The sequence below is a fragment of the Natator depressus genome, chromosome 1 (genome assembly GCF_965152275.1).
Source record: "Natator depressus isolate rNatDep1 chromosome 1, rNatDep2.hap1, whole genome shotgun sequence".
NCBI classification, from domain to species: domain Eukaryota; kingdom Metazoa; phylum Chordata; order Testudines; family Cheloniidae; genus Natator; species Natator depressus.
Genome location: NC_134234.1, coordinates 89160289 through 89181648, shown reverse-complemented (window position 1 = coordinate 89181648; position 21360 = coordinate 89160289). Strand labels below are relative to the sequence as shown.

Here is a 21360-nt window from a genome sequence, read left to right as displayed (position 1 = left end):
GGACCTCCTCCGGACTTGGAAACTGTTTTTAACGACCAGGTCCGTGGCGGCCACCGAGGGGTTAGATCTCCTCGCGGAGCCACTGCTACACAACCCCCAGCTCCATGTGCAGGTGGCGGAGTCCCGCTCGGTGCGCCAGAGCTTGATCCTGGCAGAAGTCACGAGAGTTGGAGACCTCCTGGACTACAACGGGGGAGATTGGCTGGATCCCCTAATGCTCACCCGGCGCATGGGGCTCTCCAGACCTCGCACCTCCCGGTGCGTACTTCAGGAGGCGAAGGCCGCTTTGCCGCCCACTGCTTGAGCTTACCTCGAGCGGGTCCTGCTCGAGGGCATGCCCCGCCCACCCTCTACCCCAGGCCCGCCGGACCTTTTAATTGGACTCCTGCCCTGCAGACCCAATCGACCCCCTGACCCCTTCACTGCGAGCTGGCTGCATGAACTGCAGCTGGTACACTCCGAAACTGCACCAAGAAAACATCTATACATGCTCATGCTCCACACCCTTCACGCCCTCACCCTAGTGTCCCGCCCCGACACAAAGTGGTGAGACCTTCTGCCACCTTTGGAGGGTGAGCAGCCCTGGTGGGACAGCCCATATTCCACCTTGGTTCCGAGGCCCTTCGGGGACATCAGTTGGTGGCTCCTTCATGGAGCTGTGAACACGGGCACGTAGTTGGTGTGGTTCACCCCCGTCCCAGATACTTGTCCCTTTTGTGGTATGAGGGAATCCCTGGCGCACGTATATTTAGAGTGCACCGGGCTGCAGCCCCTGTTCCGGCTCCTCACAAATCTCCTATTATGTTTTTGGTTGCATTTTTCCCCTCCCCTTTTTATTTATGCACTCCCCATCCGTGGCCTCACAAAGTTGCAGGATCTCCTAGTTAACCTCCTCCTGGCCCTGGCTAAAATGGCCATCTATAAAACCAGAGAGGAGGTTGGCCGATGGAGTTTCCTGTGACTGTGGGGCCGTTTTCCGATCCTTGGTCTGTTCACGTATCCAGGCGGATTTCCTCTGGGCGGCGTCCACCGACTCCCTTGATGCTTTTGAGGAGCTGTGGGCGCTGTCTGAGGTTGTCTGCTCAGTGTCCCCGTCCAGGTCCCTTTGTCTCAGCCTTTGATTGGGGGAGAGAGTAAGGGGCCCCAGCCCCAGCCATTGCTGCTGCGGACACCACTACCCTAGAACGGTCCTTTCACATGTGGGTGCACGTCCCCCCCCCCCCGGATCGTCCACCCCACAGCCTGCCCCTCTTGTTGGGTGCTTTCAGAGGAGGGAATTGTTGGTGACACTCGGGCATGGCGCCAGGTAACTCGAAGGGGTGGAAGACCACGAGAGTCTAGGAAGCCCCCCAGTCTGGGCCCAGGCAAGCTTGAATACTTCCCTCCCCTGAAGCTAATGAGAAAACAACTGTGATTGGTTGCTGTGTTACACATTGCGTATGCTGCTGTTTTTACTTTGTAAGTATGTTATGCAAATAAGAAAACATCTTTTGCTTCAGAAAAAAAATTACTCTCCTGTAGCCATCTGGCCTGACCCTGTCACAGAACGTATCGACCTAAAGATTGATGTAAGGCCCTGAATGTAAGCATCCAGATTTGAAAATCATGGCCTGTGGCTGTACTGTGGGATTTTTAAAAATGCCCAAGGGCTAGATTCACAAGGGGTACTGCCTAACTGTAGGCACCTAACTGCCTCTTTAGGTGCCTAAAGTAAACATTCAGGCATCATTGACATTCAAAAAATTTCACTCACCTGTAACCTAACCCTGAACTGTTAGGTGTGCTCAGAGTACACCTAATCCCCCACCCCCTCTTTTACACAATAGCCCAGAGGTTAAAACAGTCACCCAGGATGGGGGAATAACTTGGTTCCATTTCCTCTTCTGCCTGATGTGGAGCAGGGATCTGAAGCCAGGTGCCCTGAGTGAGTGGCCTAACCACTATTCTCAGGAGCTCCTGTTGAAACTGTTTCAATTTCTATAAATAATTAACTATTCCTGAGAACAGGGATTTGAGTCTTCTCCCTCCTAGGTGAGTGTCCTAAACACCAGGCCATTGAGTCATTCTCACTTCTTCTCTCTGGCCCAATGAGTACACTAGCTTAGTTGGCTCCCCAGTCAGTGTATTGGCTTGTGAGAATCCTTTTTCAGGCCCCTAACCCTCGCCAGGCATTATATAAGGAGCTGGGCACCTAATTCAGGGTTGTGGCAGGGTTGGTGGTAGGGTTCCTAATAGTTAACCGTTGCAACACATTAGTCCCCTGTATAAATCTAACCCTAAGTGATCTAGGAGCACAAGTCCCATGAAAGTCAATATGCTCCTAAATCTCTTAAACACTTTTGGAAATCCTACCCCACGCTTTTTAACCTATCACCATTGCTGAAACTAACAGGAAAACAAAATCAAGGAAATTTTGGGCCCTATTCCACTTCTATAGAAGTCAAAAGGAGTTTTCCACTGATTTCAATGGGAGAAGAATCAGACCCTAATTTGTTTAGTGAAACTAGGCTGAATAAACAATTATCCAATCATTTTTCGTTAAGAGCTTATTTTAGAATGCTGTCTTACAAAGTGCAGTTGTTTATATGAAAATACAAAAACCAAACAAGTGATTGTTCAGAAGCAACACTAAAAGAGAAAGCTAATTTAACTTAGGCCCTAAATAATACTCCGAGCCACCTTTGTATTTGAATAATTAGGTTTCATTAGGAGAAGGAAATTAGTTGAATTGTAAAAGAGGCTCAAACAGGAAATGTATTATCCATTGTTCTTTTTTCACTCCTAATCTGTTTGCCATGTATTCACTTTCTTTTATTTGTTTATTTCTTGTTAGAGATTGCATTGCACTGGCTGATTCTATAACAGCCTGGACAATGTGACAGTTCTCTTGTTTGGTATGTATGTATATACATAGATACATATGCCTTAAGCACATCCTGTTCGTGTCTTCTCTCTATCTGAAGAAATCTCCATAATCCTGGTTAGCACTGTCAACATATATACTTTTATCACTTTAAATTTACATCAAATATTTTGGGGAAAATCATATTTGATTAAAAGAAACTGAGTTTTATTGCATTATGAGCATTTTGAATCAGATGTAATGAGGCAGAAAAACCTATAGTATCTCATCCTTCTCCCGACTTGAAATACATTTCTTGTACTTTAACAGAGAGAGTAGTTTCTATCAACTGTACTAGAGAAGGTGGCATGCTACTAAGATGTATTTGTCAAAGAAGTGAAACAGAACATTTTTTTAGCGTCTCATGGAAGACTCAGGTTCAGAAGGTGCTTTTACCAGTGACGCCAGGTGACGAGCTCACAGCAATATTCCTTGGTGAGCTGTTTCTGCAATTATATATGGATTCCTAGGGCAAAAGAAGAAATAATCAATGTTATAAGGTGCTACTTCTTAATGTTAACATTGTAAATTAAGAGATTTGAGTGAAAATATAAAACAGATTACGAGGCCACATTCCAGCAGCATTCCAATTGTATGGACTAACATGAATGGACAGGGGCTTTAGACATTTAATCAGTTTTTAAGTAGTTCTTATTAAAAGGCAGCGAATATAAATGATTGACATAACTGATTGATTGTAAACATAAAAAAAGAGTCTAACCGCTTCCCTTTAAATAGATTAAACTGACAGGTTTAATCTTAAACATATCACTTAACCTTTAAAAAAAAGCACATTTTTAGCAAGAGATGTATCATAAAGGGCACTAGGTGTTTTCACTCTGACAGTAAATCTTGTTGCACAATTTTCCAGAACATGAACTTTCAAGATAACACAATAGTACAATTTTTTTTAAAATGTTGACTTTTTTATGCCAAAAGGATTGTTATGTTTAAAAGTTATATCAGATCCCTCTAGCCTGGCAGAGTACAGGCATACCTTAATATAATATACTGTAACTTGTGAGTTTGATTATGTTCTGTCTCTTTAAAACATAATGGTTGATTATGTATTTGAATTTCAAAAGGTGTATGTGCTATATCTATGCTTTACAGGGGTAGTGAGTCTGCAGATAGGCCGAATAGGTCAGAATGATTTTGATAAATAGTAGGTTTCAAAAAGTAATTTTTTCTACTTTTTTTTTTCCCTGTAGGTGACTCTAAAATCACAAATACCCTCCCTGGGAATAATTAATCACAGTGGGAGAATAAGATATAATTTTTATAGAATACTAAAACTGATAGTGATATAACTTGGATTACTTACTAATGTTTCCTTCATTTTGGTTCTCAGCCAATTTTATTCCCTTATACAAATATATCAGGTGTAGCAAGAGTTTTACAAATATAGATGGATAAAACAATATATTTATTATTAATATTATTATAATGTGTTCAGTAGAGATGGGCCAGAATTGGAAAACTGGATCAGATTCCCTCCAGATTTCTCCCTGCCCAAATACAAATTTAAAGGAAATTCAAATCTGGATCTGAACTTTATAGTCCAGTTCTAATGTTAACTAAATATAAGAGACCTGTTGAGGCTCCCACTGACTTTAGCTGGACAGGAGAAGGCCCATTGACTAGTTCCTGCTGAATGTGAAATTCATTTTGTCAGTCTCCTGGAAATTTGAGATATTCAGATATTAAGTATAACCAGTAATCATTTTTGAAGCTTTTAATAAGTCCCATGATATCACCTTCATTGCTGTGTAACTGGGAACTAAACAGGGAGTGATGGAGAATGTAATCCTTTCCCCCAAACCAGAGACAGGTCAGAATTCTCCATGGCTAAAGAGAAGCATTTCTCCAGACCGTGGCTAGCAATGGTGTCAGCTATTGGGTCCACATAAGCATGGACAGAGTGCCCTCTGTAAACAAATCCTAGTGTTTCTCTTCACATTGCTATTTAGAGGTGGCCTGGATCCCTTCAGTCAGCATACAAGGAAAGCAAATGCTTTCTGTACAGACTTTCTGTCTACATGTCTCTCCATTCATTCTGGGACAGCATGAAGCTTTTACAGTGCAGAAGGCCTTGTGTGGGCTTCTGCCAAGGTGTTCATGTTGTCTATTTGAGTTGATCCTGCTGTTACTACTCAGGCAAAACTCCCATTGAAGTCAACTTCATCTAAATAACGCTTACTAATGGCAAGATTTTCAAACATCACACAGAATGTTCTGGTATGTTATGCAGAAGAATGGTTATAATGACTGCATTCTTAATCCCCATGAAGTGTCATGTGCTCAACATTGATTTGGGGAGCAGTGAAAATTGTTGAAAGTGTTGCAAAACAGGTACCTATTTCAGATAAGCAACCTTTTTGGTAATTCTTTCCTTAGATCATCAATGTTGAGAGTCTCATAGTGTTGTCAAATATAGCAAGTATCTATATTTTTTTTTTTACTTTCATTTATTTTGAAAAATGAGATGTGCTAAAGTGTTCAATCCAGTTAAGCAATCATAGGCAGACCTTTTTGCTTTATGGTTTTGTTTCAAGAGGCATTTGATGAGATTAAGAAATCTCTAAAAAATATTAGACTGGCTTTGGAGTCGTCTGTGATTATTATCTGATTTTCACAAGAATTTATTTTGACATGCTGCTCTATTAACTCTTTAATAACCATTTTAGAATTAAACAAAAATGCATAGGACTCAGTCATGCAATCTTTGTCCAAAATGGTATTACTCCTTATTTAGAAGTGTTTACAACACCTAACTCATTAGGGTCCTGACCTAGATAGGGCTCTCGGCTTGATTGTAGTAAAAATAGCAGAAGTAGCACTTGATCCTGCAGTCCTTGCACAATCAAATCTCCTCCCCCACCCCCCAAAAAAGATTTGCCTGTGAAGGGATTACAGAGCTATTATTCGCAAAAAGAAAAGGAGTACTTGTGGCACCTTAGAGACTAACCAATTTATTTGAGCATGAGCTTTCGTGAGCTACAGCTCACTTCATCGGATGCATCCGATGTTGCATCCGATGAAGTGAGCTGTAGCTCACGAAAGCTCATGCTCAAATAAATTGGTTAGTCTCTAAGGTGTCACAAGTACTCCTTTTCTTTTTGTGAATACAGACTAACACGGCTGTTACTCTGAAACCAGAGCTATTATTGAACACTAATAATAGACAATACAATTAAATTATAGACATATAATTCTTTTGGATGTATTCAGTACTCTTTTACAATGACAATTTAGCTATCCCAATTTAATAAGAGAACAAGAGAATGTGTGGTTATTGATGTGCACTGTAAAGAAATTGCATTTAAATATTACATCTATTGCTGTTTATTCTTATAAATGGTACTCACAGTTGCAGCTAACCTAATTACAATTCAGACCTATATAATACTAGAGTAACTTGTATTTCCATTTTCTGAATATTTGTAATTAAGAAAATGGCGGTGCATAGCCACCATATTCAATTTATTTGTTCTTTTTTTCCTTTTTGCTTTATTTCCAGCTCCCTTTTCTGATATGGGAGTGAACTGAAATTCATCTCTATTTTTTTCTTCCTTCTATAACTTTTCCCCTTGAAATATAGTAAAATGTTCAGAAACTGGAACAATATCCCTGTATTCTTTTCATCTACTTCTTGAGCATGCGAGCACCCCTAGAGTGCTTTCTGAAGAAGCTAATTGACACAATTACAGCACAGTCTTTTTCCAACTAACATATCCTATGTTTTGATATCTAGAAGTGGAACCTAACTTTATGCTTGCACAGTACAAAATAAGAATTGCTCCTAAATGAAGAACCACAGCTCTGCCCCATTCTTTCAGATTGTTTCTCTGCAGAAACCTAAAATCTTTCTAATCAGCCTTCTACACTTCTTCCATTTGCCAGCTATTTATTTAAAGAAATAGTGCTTAAGTCGTTGAAAAAGACATTGCAATGACATACATTCAGGAATCCCATCATTCATCTGAATACCTTATTTCCTTCTCCAGAAAGAGGAGAGCAGTTCTCTCCTAAGTTCATAGTACCTGTGAGTTCAGCAGCTTTCTTCCATTGACTATAATAGTCACATGCAATATGTTTATGTGCTTTAATTAAAGCAGCAGTTTTTTGTTAAAGCATTTGGCACTTTGGCTAAATCCTTAGGGTGGGATTTTCAAAAGTGTTCTGCATTGACTTAGCTCTACTCTCACTGAAGACAATGGCAAAACTGCCATTAACATGAATGGAGGGAGAATTAGGCCAAAGCTGAACACTTTAGAAAATCCCACCCCATTCGCAATTTACTCTTGGAGTCAGAATCCAAGTTTGATTGTGGTGGTGTGAATCTGGAGTGACTTCAGTGGAGTTATTCCAGATTTAAACCAGTGTCAATGAGATCTGTCTTTGATTCCAAGAGTACATTATGAACTAGAGTTTTATCCTAAGTGCAAAATTCAATATACAATCAGAAAATATAGTATGCATATTTTCTATATCATTTTATTCCAGAAATAATGTGCTTGCTTCTCACTTTTCCATTCTAGACCTCAGCCCAAAATCTGTTTAACTAGGGCTGTCGATTAATCGCAGTTAACTCATGTGATTAACTCAAAAAAATTAATCGTGATTAAAAATAATAAAAAATAAAATAAATAAATAAATAAATAAATAAAATTAAAAAACTATTAATCGCAGTTTTAATCAAACTGTTAAACAATAAAATCCCAGTTGAAATTTATTAAATATTTTTGGATGTTTTTTCTACATTGAAGTCAATATATTTAACAATTACAACACAGAATCTAAAGTGTACAGTTCTCACTTTATATTATTATTTTTTATTACAAATATTTGCACTGTAAAAACAACAAACAAAATAAATAGTCTTTTTCAGTTCATTTCATACAAGTACTGTAGTGCAATCTCTTTATTGTGAAAATGCAACTTACGAAGGCAGGTTTTTTTGTTACATATCTGCACTCAAAAAAAAATGAAAACTTTAGAGCCTACAAGTCCACTCAGTCCTAATTCTTGTTCAGCCAACTGTTAAGACAAACAAGTTTTTTACATTTACGGGAGATAATACTGCCCACTTTTTAGTTAGTCTCACCAGAAAGTGAGATCAGGCATTTGCATGGGACTTTTGTAGCCGGCGTTGCAAGGTATTTATGTGCCAGATATGCTAAACATTTGTATGCCCCTTCATGCTTCGGCCACCATTACAGAGGACATGCTTTTATGCTGATGATGCTTGTTAAAAAAAATAATGTATTAATTACATTTGTGACTGAACTCCAATTGTATGTCTCCGGCTCTGTTTTACCTGCATTCTGATATATCTTTCATGTTATAGTAGTCTCAGATGATAACTCAGCACATGTTGATCATTTTAAGAACACTTTCGCTGCAGATTTGACAAAATGCAAAGAAGGTACCAATTCGAGATTTTTAAAGACAGCTACAGCACTCCACCCAAGATTTAAGAGTCTGAAGTGCCTTCGGAAATCTGAGAGGAATGAGGTATGGAGCATGCTTTCAGAAGTCTTAAAAGAGGAACAGTCTAATGCAGAAACTACAGAACCTGAACCACCAAAAAAGAAAATCAACCTTCTGCTGATGGCATCTGACACAGATTAGGAAAATGAACATGTGTCGGTCCACACTGCTTTGGATTGTTATCGAGCAGAACCTGTCATCAGCATGGACATATGTCCTGTGGAATGGTAAGTGAAGCAAAGGGACATATGAATCTTTAGCGCATCTGGCATGTAAATATCTTGCGGTGCCGGCTGCAACAGTGCCATGTGTATGACTGTTGCACTTGCAGGTGATGTTGTGAACAAGAAACAGGCAGCATTATCTTCTGAGTGTGTAAACAACCTTGTTTGTCTGATCAATTGGCTGAACAAGAAATAGGACTGAGTGGACTTGTAGGCTCTAAAGTTTTACATTGTTTTGTTTTTGAGTGCAGCTACTTTTTTGTACATAATTCTACATTTGTAAGTTCAACTTTCATGATAAACGGATTGTACCACAGTTCTTGTAGTAGGTGAATTGAAAAATACTATTTCTTTTGCTTTTACAGTGCAAATATTTGTAATAAAAATACATATAAAGTGAGCACTGTACACTTTGTATTCTGTGTTGTAATTGAAATCAATATATTTGAAAATGTAGAAAACATCCAAAGTATTTAAATAAATGGTATTCTATTATTGTTTAATAGTGTGATTAATTGTGCAATTAATCTCTTAACAGCCCTAATTTTAACATTAAAAGTTGGAGGAAATCCCTTCAGCTATTTCACTGTGTGTGGAAAAAAAAACACCACACTTTTCCTATTTTAAAATGTTAGAACAAGTTCAAGGGCTACACATGTTTTGTTCTTGTTAGCTTTTTTTTAAAGTCATATTAGTGATGAATGATGAAGAGGTAGGTACAGCATGCTCTTGGCTTTGTTTAGAAATATCAATAACTTTATAAAACTAATTTTGATGGCACCTGGAATATTTTCTTTAGTTAAGTTTGATCTACATGGTTGCTGAATTTAAAAATGATAAGTTGAAAGCTTATCACACCTTCCCCCCCCCCCAAAGATAGGAGTAGTGTGGGACATGTATGCCATTCTCAGATGAAGCAAACTTTCTTCCACTAGTAAAAAGGATAATGGTATAACAAGACTTAGTACTTTTCAGGTTTTCCCAAGATTACAGTGGCTTCCACTAGCTTTCTGTGGAATATTTTGGGAAGGAAATCAGTTTTTCCATCTCATATAAATCTTGTATCATTGCCAACTCTTGGCTCTGTCTCTTTCAAAGTCATTCAAATTCTCTACGTGAAGCACCCAACAGTAGAGTTGTAAAAATAACTGATCTTTCAATTTTCTGGATGTTCAGAAGAATTCAGAAAAAAGATAATTCGGGTTGACCATAATTTTTTTTTGTTTTAATTTTCAGCAAATTGAAAAAGTCAAGCTTTTTTTGATAGAACAAAATTATTCATTTGACCTGACTTGATTTTTGGAACTTTCACACTTTTAACCTTAATAACATTGAAATAAACTCCAAAAAACAAACAAACAAATAAATTGAAACATTTCATTTTGAAAATGCCAAAACATTTTTAAATGGACTTTTAAAAAAAAAAAAAAATGAACCAATTCAGTGAATTTGACACAAATTTGTGAAATGTTTCCATTGACTCAAGTCTGTATTCTCCGTAGAAACAAAGTTTTGGCTGAAAAATTTTGCTTAGCTTTACTCTTCACTAATTGCCCCAGTGCAGAAAATACACAAGAACACAAAATCAGAGGGAAACAAAACAGGCTGCTCCCTGAAAGTCAAAGAAGATGCACAACTCACCCCATCTTGCTTAAAGCTGGCACTTTTCAGACTCTCAAGCTTACCTACACACCCCTCTAGCTTGCAAGTAGGGCATGGAAAGCCTCCCACACTTAAAGCTCCAATAGCTTGTGATTCCAACACAGTCCTCAATACACCCCACCACCTAAAGTTATCTATTGCAACACCTAAGTCCTTTTGTGGATCTAGCACCAATTTTGTGGCAATTTGGACAATAGGGATATCATTTATCTCAAGGGCCTCAGTCACGATATGTACGGAAACAACTAGCAAAGAAAAGAGAAAAAGTTCTAAGGAATGATTCCACAAAATAGGACAGCCTATGCTTAACTGAACGGGGTCCTTAATCTTTGAGACACTTTCAGTCAAAAGACGACTTAAAAATATTATTTTCTACCATAAAGTGTGCATTAGATCTATGTACTATGAATGGTAAACCTGTGTCTTTATGATAACCTTAACTTTTGATCCCAACTATGCTAGAAAAAAAGTCAGATACGTAATTCACCACTGGTCGCATCAACAGTAGACAAACTAATGTAGACAAGGCTCATGCATTTTTACTCCTATGTAAAACACACAGCTCAGTACATTATACCAATACACATGGCTGCCAGGTCTTGACCGAGTGTCCATTGAAGCCAATACAAGGATACCATAGGCTTTATGGATTTTGAAGCAGGCTGTAGCTGATATTGTAATATTATGCAGGAATATGTACCACAAATGCAACTGAAGTTCAATAAAACAAATCTTCCTGTAATATAATTATTTAAAAGTGTATCTAAAACAATGAATTATATGATAACATAATTGAAGTGTGCCCTCAAGGAATTGTAATCAAAGTAAAATGTAGGACAAGCCACAGAGAATAAATCACAAAATTATCTGTAGATGGCTCAAAAGTTTGATGGACTCAAGCTGTTTCATACTAGAGAGTGTTCTGCAGATTTTGAGAAACCGAGGCGAAACATAATGCATTTTTTTTTACATAATATTGACAAATATACCATCTACACTGGCTATGCTCTTTGTTACTTCTACCTTACTCCTTATGTAGCCAATGGTCCCAGTGAATCTCTATGCACAAAGTCACTGGGTACACAGATTTCTATTTGCTTTGGGCAGGAGTTACAAATTATATTGCTGTTGTGAGCATAGTTTTTTTTCAAAAAAGTATTTGGGATGGAAGAGGCCTCTGCTGGGCCATCTAGTCAGTCCCCTGCATTAAAGGAAAATTGATTTTGTTATATTTCTAAACCATTGCTCATAGACTGGGGTAAACTTTAGCTTTGAATGTGTCTACTGAGGCCGATTCCACAGCTACATTTGTCAGCTTTTCCCATAGTCAACTATTCTTATCATTACAAAAATTTTTCATAATGCATAACCTCAGTTTTCTCTTGCTGCTTAAGCCAACTCTTCCTTTTTCTGTTTTCATTTTCTCATCACAATAATAATATTCTCACATAACTAGCATATGAATGGCATTTGAATAAGGAGAAGAGTAATGTTTGTCTGTGTCTTCTCATAATTAATATTATTAAAGATGAGAAAAGACATTTATTGTTTTAAAATGAAGGGACCAATCCAGCAACCCTTACTCAGGAAACTAGTCTCACTGAGATCAATGGAACTACTTCCATATAGATGAAATTCAGACTACAGTGCAGTGACAATGCTTTCAGCAAATGAGTAGTGATCTTTGCACACTCAAGAAAAACTCGATATTATAAAGCTGCTCTGTGAAAACTAAAAAGAAAATATTATAATGCACCATAATGTGCGCTAAACAAGGAGTTAACTCTGATTTTTCCTTACAACATCACTGAGTTTAGCAGCACTATTTAAAAAATAGCCTCTGAAAGCCAAGGCTTATACCATTAGAGTTCCCCCCCACACACACTCAATTTAGTGGCAAAGCTTTGTTTGTGTAATCCTAAATGTTTTAAGAGAAAGATACATGTGATAAGCACTGAGCTTATAACTAAAATAATGCTAGGCAGAAAGTATTTTGTCTACCAAAGATGTTATTAGCATCTATAAAATGTATTTATTCCTTGTTACTTAAAGGAAAGATCTTGTCTTCCCTGACATAAATGTTTTCTTCTAAGACAGTTGGCTCCAGTCACATTATTTTAACATTATCCAATTTCTAGACCTTGGTTATTTTCTTTCCCCCCACTCCCTAAATGTCAAAAAATCAAATTGTCTCTGCTGCTTTCAGACAACCTAGCTTCATTGAATCATTTGTCCCTGGAAGGAGAAGTCTTTCTTAAAGAGCTAAACAGAAAAAAAAAACACTTTAAACACAGTATAAATCTTCATAGGTAGAAGCCACCACGTCTTACTACTACATGGAACACTTGGCAGTATCCTACTTTTTACTTTATACTGTACTCTTTTTTGGTGACCCCCAAGGTATACTGTCACATCATTCAAACATAGTTGACATGCAAAACAATACAGCAGATGCTCTGATATTATTGGATTTCCATACATTAAATAGATGAGAAAGAAAGAGAGATGTTGGTTTGATGCTTACAAAATAAGCTAGATTTGCAGGAAATGAACATTTTGAAACTGACAGCTATATATTATTTGCACCCCATGAATCTAATCGGATTTACTGTTATTATCACTGTTAGCTGGAATAGGTCATTATCTCTCCTATTGTCATAATTCTTGGGGTCTTAAGGGAACAAGGACATTTTTCTTTTTTCTCCCCCTTTGTCTCCCTGAATTTATGGCAAGATGAGTGATTTGGGTTAAGAAGGAAAATATGTATGATATATTATCTTATTTAAAAATAATGTCTGATCACAAAACTAGAGACTATATAAAATGCATGGGATATGGGACTTGTAGTGCTCAAAAATCTGAAAATCAGAGCCAGGTGCCTTATATCAGCTATCCAAATATTAAATGCAAAAATCAATTTGCATTTTTGAAAATGTGGGTTTCTTTACCACTATATTCCTCAGAGTCTCCATCTATAAAATGGAAGTAGGAATGTTTACCTACCTTCTATAGGAGGTAAAGTAAGCAGTCACTAAATAAGGCTTGAGAAATTCACAGAATTGATGAGATTAGTCACTTGGAGACTGGACTTCCTAGCTCCCAACACTCTGTATATAGTCATTTTCTGGTGGGGACAGGTAAGGAAGATTCTTTTTCAGGCCTCGTATATCCCAGAATAGCCTTACCTATTGCACTTTGATTTGGCTGCCAGTCCCAAGTCTGCATAAAGTGGGGTGGGTTGACCACAAGGGTAACCACCTAGCATCATTAAACACAAAGCATGATGGTTCCTAGTGAGAGCCAGTCTCTAGAACCAAGAAAATGTCTGATGCTGGCAACAAGAAAATATTTCCATGTCAGTTATTGTAACATGAAGACAATGTTTCAAATATCAAAGATCGTGCAGATCATGAGGAAGATGGACAACTGTGGACTGCAAATCCTGGGTATCAGTGAGAGCAGACTGTCAGATGCAGATAAGAAGTGTTTCAAGCAAGAAAAGAAACATTTTATCTATTTAAATCATAGTTACAATGTACACTCAGACATTATAACCCTCATTATGACAGATTCTGTGCAAAAATGACTTATTAACTATCAACCAATGCATCATATATGCCATATTCCAAAACAGATTCCTAAAGATCTCAGTCATACAGTGCATGCTCTGACAGAGGATCATAGTGATGAGGATAAATATAAATTCTATAATTGCCTCCACAGTGTGACTGATAGAATACTAAAACATTATTTAATCCCCATGATGGGTGATTTTATCTCTAACGTAGGATGTGATAACCAAAGAGTGCAAAGAGCAATGGGAAATCATGGGTTGGAATCATTAACCAAAATGGCAAGAGACTCATTGAATTGTGCTTGGTATCCAACCAAGTTCTTGCAAGCACCGTGTTCCTTCTTAAAGTCCTACATTTAAAAACATGGAATTCACCATGTGGCAAAACACAACAAAAAAACCATATCACATCAGCATCAGCTCGAGAATCAGGCCATCTGACCAAGACACATGGGAATATCAAATAGAAGACGTCAGCAGTGATCACACTGAAATTAAAACTGAGAAAGATCAACTTCAAACAAAAGTGGCAAAGAAAATTAACAAAATTGAAAACAAAAGAGTACTACAAGAAATTTCAACTAGAGCTAAGGAACAGATTTCAGGCACTGACAAGAGGTAGAGGAAGGCAAGACACTGACTGGACCTTAAGAAAAATGGGCAGTGTTCAGAGACAGTGTGACTAAAACTGTAGCAGTTTCAGTTGAATATCAGCATAGGCAAAGCAAGAATTTGATAAGCAAGAGACGTAGTGTCTAACTGAAGAATGGAAAGAAATGAAATCAAAACTTCTGAATGCTAAAATCAGGAAACATTGGGCGGGAGGAGAGGGGAGAGAAATCCAGAGGAGTACCAGAAAGTAGACTATAGTGAAAAGCAACACAAGGAAAGATAAATGGAGATATTTTGAAGACTTATCAGCTGAAGTGGAAGTTGTTGCTTTGACAGGAAACCACTGAGTTGTTTACCAAGAGACCAAAACCCTACATGAAAACTTGAAAACAGGAAATGGATCAATAAAAACTAAAGATGGAAAAAAATGCTTCCGATTGAGGTAGAATAGACTAGCAGATGGGTGGAGCATTTCAAAGAAGTCCTCAACAGCTCTACCTTGACACCAGAAGCATACAAACCTGATCAAGCTGATATCAACATTGGTCCAATAGATATGCTGGAAGTACAGGCTCCAGTCAAGAAGTTGAAAAAACAAGAAGTGGAAAACAACTAAACCACAGCAGAAATGCTATAATCACTTGACACCTAATAAAAATAGCAGATCTGTTCAATGAAGTCCAAGATCTGTTGAATGTGAAAAACAGACCCCTCCTGACCACTGAAAACATGGAATAACTCTCAGGATGCATAAGAAAATCATAACGGCCATACTGGGTCAGACAAAAAGTCCATCTAGCCCAGTATCCTGTCTTCCACCAAGTGGCCAATGCCAGGTATTTCAGAGGGAATGAACAGAACAGGCAATCATCAAGTGATCCATCCCCTGTCACCCATTCCCAGCTTCTGGCAAACAGAGGCTAGGGACACTATCCCTGCCCACCCTGGCTAATAGCCATTGATAGACCTATCCTCCATGAACTTACAGAGTTCTCTTGTGAATGCTCTTTTAGTCTTGGATTTCAGATCATCATCTGGCACAGAATTCCACAGATTGACTGTGTTGTGTGAAGAAATACTTCTGTTTATTTGTTTTAAACCTGCTCCCTATTAAGTTCATTTGATGACCCATAGTTCTTGTGTTATGAGAAGGTGTGAATAACACTTCCTTATTTGCTTTCTCCACACCAGTCATGATTTTATATACGTCTATGATATCACCCCTTAGTCATCTATTTTCCAAGCTGCAAAGTCCCAGTCTTTTTCATCGCTTCTCATATGGCAGCTGTTCCATACCCCTAATAATTTTTGTTGCCCTTTTCTGAACCTTTTCCAATTCCACTATATCTTTTTGGATATGAGGTGACCGCATTTGCGTGCAGTATTCAAGATGTGGGCGTACCATGGATTTATATAGAGGCAATACAATATTTTCTGTCTTATTATCTATCCCTTTCTTAATGGTTCCCAATATTCTGTTTGCTTTTTTGACTGCTGCTTCACATTGAGTGGATGTTTTCAGAGAACTATCCCCAATGACTCCAAGATCCCTCTCTTGAGTGGTAACAGCCAATTTAGACCTGTGGCAAAGCTCCAATCTTGTCTCAGTGGGTTCCACGCTTTCTGGAGGATTATGCTCGCCTCAGAGGCTTACTCTGACCCTCCATGTAGCCCTTCTCTCTCTCTAGAGGCAAGGGTCACAGCCTATAGAGCCATTTTCATCATAAGCTAGCAAGGGAGGTGAGGAGAAGCTATCCTCCCTCGCACAGTCTCTGTTGTCTCTCAGTCTCAATGATTAGTCGGGGAGGAGAGGGGGTAGCCCAGGGCCTTTCCTCTACTCCGGGCCCTATCCCAGGGACCCTGATAGTAGCAGCTCTTGGTAGCTGACTTTTTGGAAACAAGATAAGTACAATTCCCTGTCCTACTTCCCCACAACAGCCCCCACTTCCTCAATATCTACATCACCCTTACCTCAGGGCCTCCTTTCTTGTGCCTGATAAGGTTTGTACTGCTCCATTTCTCCAGCAGCATGACTCCCTTCTACAGCTCCTGACACTTGCCCCCACCTGACTAAGTGGGAGGCTTTTAACTAGTTTCAGCCAGCCTTGGCTTCAGGTGTCCCAATCAACCTAGCTGTCTCCACTGCTTTCTGGAAGGATCTTAATTGGCCCCAGGTGTCTTGATTAACCTGGAGAAACTGCCATTTGCTTACCATGGTACCAGGGATTTGTTTAGCCTGGGGCTAACATACCTGTTTCTCACTACGTTCCTATAGCCACCTGGCCTTGCCCCATCACAGACCCCATCATTTTGTATGTATCGTTGGGATTATGTTTTCCAATGTGCATTACTTTGCATTCATCAACATTGAATTTCATCTGCCATTTTGTTGTCCAGTCACCCAGTTTTGTGAGATCCCTTTGTAACGCTTTGCAGTCTGCTTTGGACTTAACTATCTTGAATAGTTTTGTATCTCAAAAAGGACGATCATAGTGACTGTAACAAGTGGAGAGGAATCACACTACTCTGTTGTAGGGAAAATCTTTGGTAGTGTGATACTAGACAGGATGAAAGAGGCCGTGGATGCAAAGCGTAGGGAAGAACAGGCTGAATTCAGACATCCTGTGTACATCAGATAGTCATACTAAGGATCATTATAGTGGAACATGTGGCATGGCAGGCCTCTCTTATTATCAATTTAAATGATTTTCAAATGCATTTGACAACCTGCACAGGCATACATTGTGGAATATTCTTCAGTTTTAAAGAATTCCATCTCCAGTCATTAGCATCATCAAGGCTATGTATAGTGATGCAAAGCAAGGGTGAACAACCAGAAAATAGAGTGGTTCAGTGTGGACACTGGTGTGGACCATGACTTGTGTTTTCCAGTGCCATACATTGGTCAGAGAAGAAGTGTATTAGCAACACAAACACTGGCATAGCATGAGTAGATGGCTTTGCTGGTATCACATTATTGAACAATGTCCCTGTAAGCTACAAACAAAAACAGGCACCTTAGAAAAAGAACAGCAGCCTAGCAGAGCTCAAAATCATTTACACCAAAAAAACAGACTTGAAATCCAAACATCCAGTAGTAACATCATATTAGAAGGCAAAAATATCAAGAAAGTAGAACAAGTAATTTATCTGAGGAGCACCATACTAGCCAATTGAGACTTCAAGAGAGAAGTGAAATCAAGGATAGAAAAGACATTTACTAAACTCAGCAACATATGGGAATCAAAGATATACAGTACCAAAAGAAAACTGAGAATTTTCAAGTAAAATATAATTTCAGTGCTAATGTATGACTATGAAAGCTGGACATCTATTAAAATGTTAGATAGAAAACAAGATGCCTTTGAAAACAATTGCACAGGAAAGATTCTGGACATTGGATGGAGAGACTTTATTACCAGTGAAGAGATCTGAGAAACTGCCAACTAGTAGCTTGTCTCCACTAGAATTAGAAGAAAGAATGGATATATTTGGGGGATGCACTCTGGACACCAACACACAGATTCCCACATGAAGCTGTCCAGTGGAAACCAACTGATGTGAGGAAATGAGGGTGCCCAAGAGAAATCATAAGAATAATCCTTAGTAGAGAAGGCCAGACAGTTGATCTCAATACCTAAAACAGATGGAAGTAGCAGCTAGTGACAGAGTGGATGGAAGAGACTAATTTCTGCTCTGTGCCAACATTGCTGTGAGAAGGATATAATAATAATAATAATTTCCCAGAATCCTGTGGAATTGACCTTGGCCAATTCAGAGAACTAAGGTGGCGAGTACATTGCAACATAAGCAGTGCAGATACGTACAGCACCTACCTTGTCTCCAAAAATCTGTAAAAAAATACTAAAAGTTTGTAACTCAATCCAATCTATGCCAACATTCATCAAAGCAACAGCTGGGTGAAATTTTTCAGCCAAAACTCCTTCTCCCCACATCCCCTGGCCACTCAACACATGCAACGCTTATGTACCTGAACATGTAGTTTGCGGCAAGGAGGGGGTTGAATCTAGCCCACACTAGCCTGCCTTAGTGTAAGGCCATGTTTATACTACAAACTTAAATTGACTTAAGTTAAGTCGACATCCAGCTGCTGCAGAAATTAAGTCAGCTGTGCATGTCCACACTACACTCCTTGTGTCAGTGGACTGTGTCTTCACTAGCAGCACTTGCATTAATGCAGAAAGCAGTGGGTAGCTATTCCACAGTGCAACTCACCACAGGGGGGTTTGGGAAGGGCTTGCAATGCCTCATGGGACCAAAACATTCTTGCTGGGGTGACTGGGAACATGGCTTTAACATCCCATGATAGTTTTTTCCCTCCCCTGATTTCATCTGCAGCCTATTATATTTCACACCTTTTTTCAAAAGGCTGGCATAGCCGCTCGTAGTCCATCTCCAGAGAAGCATGGACCCCATTCAGCTGTGCACTATTGTGATGATCACTGCAAACATCACCTGCCTTATCCTGTAGTATTTCCAGAGCCATGAGAGAAACCGCCATGTGGAACGTGGCAATGTCGGTGCTGGAAGCCATGGAACGAAACAATTCCCAGTTGCTGTTGGCAGTCACACAGCTTCTGAACATGGTGCAGTGCCTGTTCTGGTCCCAAGAAACAAGCATTGACTGGTAGGATCACATTATTATGCAGGTATGGGATGATGAGTAGTGGCTACAGAACTTTCGTATGCACAAGGCCATTTTCCAGGAACTGTGTGTGGATCTCTCCCAAGCCCTGCAGCTCAGTGACACTAAAATGAGACAGGCTCTGACAGTGGAGAAGCAAGTGGTGATCGCTGTGTGGAAGCTTGCAATGCCAGACTGCTACCAATCAGTGGGGAATCAATTTGGAGTTGGTAAATCCACCATGGAGGTTGCTGTGCTCCAAGTATGCAGGGCCATTAATTGTCTTCTGCTAAGAAGGGTAGTGACTCTGGGCAATGTGCAGGACATACTGTATGGTTTTTCCACAATGGGGTTCCCTAACTGTGGCGGGGTGATAGATGGCACACATATCCCTATTTTGGCACCAGACCACCTTGCCAAAGAGTACACAAAAGTGAAAAGGATACTTTTCTATGGTATTGCAAGCACTGGTGAATCACCAGAGGCATTTGCCAACATCAAAGTGGGATGATTTGGGACAGTGGTGGGCAACATGTGGCCCGTGGGCTGCAGGTTGCCCACCACTGGTCTGGGAAGATGCATGACGTGTGTGCCTTTAAGAACACTGCTCTGTTCGGAAAGCTGCAAGCAGGGACTTTCTTTCCAGACTACAAAATCACCACTGATGACACTGAAATGCCAACAATAGGCTCAGCAAGTGAAGAATGGTAGTTGAATATGACTTTGGCTGTTTGAAGGGTCACTGGTGCAGTTTGCTCACTAGGTTAGACCTCAGTGAAAAAAAAGTCCCCATGGTTATAGCTTCCTGCTGTGTTCTTCATAATATCTGTGAAGCAAAGGGAGAAAAGTTTCCATGGGGTGGGGCGTGGAGGTGGATAGGCTATCTACTAATTTTCAGCAGCCAGATACTAGGGCTATAAGAAGAGTTCAGCATGGAGCAATATGGCTCAGGGAGGCTTTTGTAATGACCCACAGTAATGTGTGCTGCTTTTCTGTATTATTCATACCCATAGTCTGAACATTCCTTTGACTAGAGTGTTTCTTTCTCATGCACATCCCCCCATGCCTCAGTTTCCATATCCTTTACTTCCCACTACCCCACACTTTTAATTAATAAAGATTATTTCATTTTCAAGACATGGACTTTTATTGCACACAGATATAAACACTGAAAGATCTGACAAAGACTGGAATATAATTGGGAGGGAGGAAACCCATTCATTTTGTCTTGAAAAGCACACTGACCTTGCCTGTCATACGTCAGTTTATGTGCGGCTGTTGTTTTTTGCAACCTTCCGCCAGGGTTGAATGGAAGTGATATTGCATTACCTCGCTCACCTAGGGAAACATGTGTGAGCGGGACAGGGGGAATACAGCAATTTTGGAATGATGTTCTGCAGGGCCTGCAAGCGAGTTGAGCCTAAAGGTGTTTCTCCTGAAGGTTAGCCAGACCCCTCAACATGTCTGTTTGTTCCTTCAGAATCCCCAGCATCTCCTGCTGTGTGCTGTTCTCCTGGGCTGCTCTCCTGATCATAATGCCCATATCCTTTTTTTCAGAGACAGCAATCCTCCACTCCCTCTGCTTAGTGTTCACTGTCCCAGAGACATTCATTATCTCATTAAACATATCATGCATTCTCTTTTGCCTTCACCATTGGTGGGAGAGCCTCTCTGCTGGTGTGGAGGAAGTGCTCAAGGCCACTGTTTCATCTGTAAACCATGCAAACCACAAAGGAACCATTGTCAGTGCAGACCCAGGATCTGCTGGAGAGATGCTATATAAAAATCACTCCTCTTCATCCACGCAAGTGTAATGCAGAACATTTTCATTTTTACAGGGTATTCACTGAACCAGTTTTCAGTCCCAACCATGGTGAGTGTGGCCTAGGGCTCCAGATCATCTGCAGCACTGGGTGGCAACCCACAGAAGAACTGGAAGTGGCTTAAAACCCTCCCGAGAGCTGAAGCAAGACAGAGGTTTACAGTGGACCCTCGACGACCTGTGCACAGGACAGAACTGTTGTCTACCCTTCCCCCTCTTCTTCTTATGTCACACCCAGGCTTGGACAGCCTTGGGTTGTGTGTGTGTAAGTATGAAAGTGGGTTAGGGCTTGGGCACCAATGCTTTATTCCTCCTTCTGAGTGAGGTGGGGCACACCCAGCACTCACCATTGTTATTTGGTTAATAAAGCTTTAAACTTAGTCACTTGGTGTGCGCCTTCATCTGCTCCCCTAAAGATCCTGTGGT

General features: G+C 39.8%; 1 long non-coding RNA gene across 1 annotated transcript in view; it reads right to left on the bottom strand.

Annotated features, from left to right (window-relative positions):
* Window positions 1-3200: 3200 nt before the first annotated feature.
* Window positions 3201-21360, bottom strand: part of LOC141982409 (uncharacterized) — a 230360-nt gene continuing 212200 nt past the window's right edge. The window contains exon 4 of the long non-coding RNA XR_012638067.1: window positions 3201-3368. This is a non-coding gene — a long non-coding RNA (uncharacterized LOC141982409). The remainder of the gene's footprint in view (window positions 3369-21360) is intronic.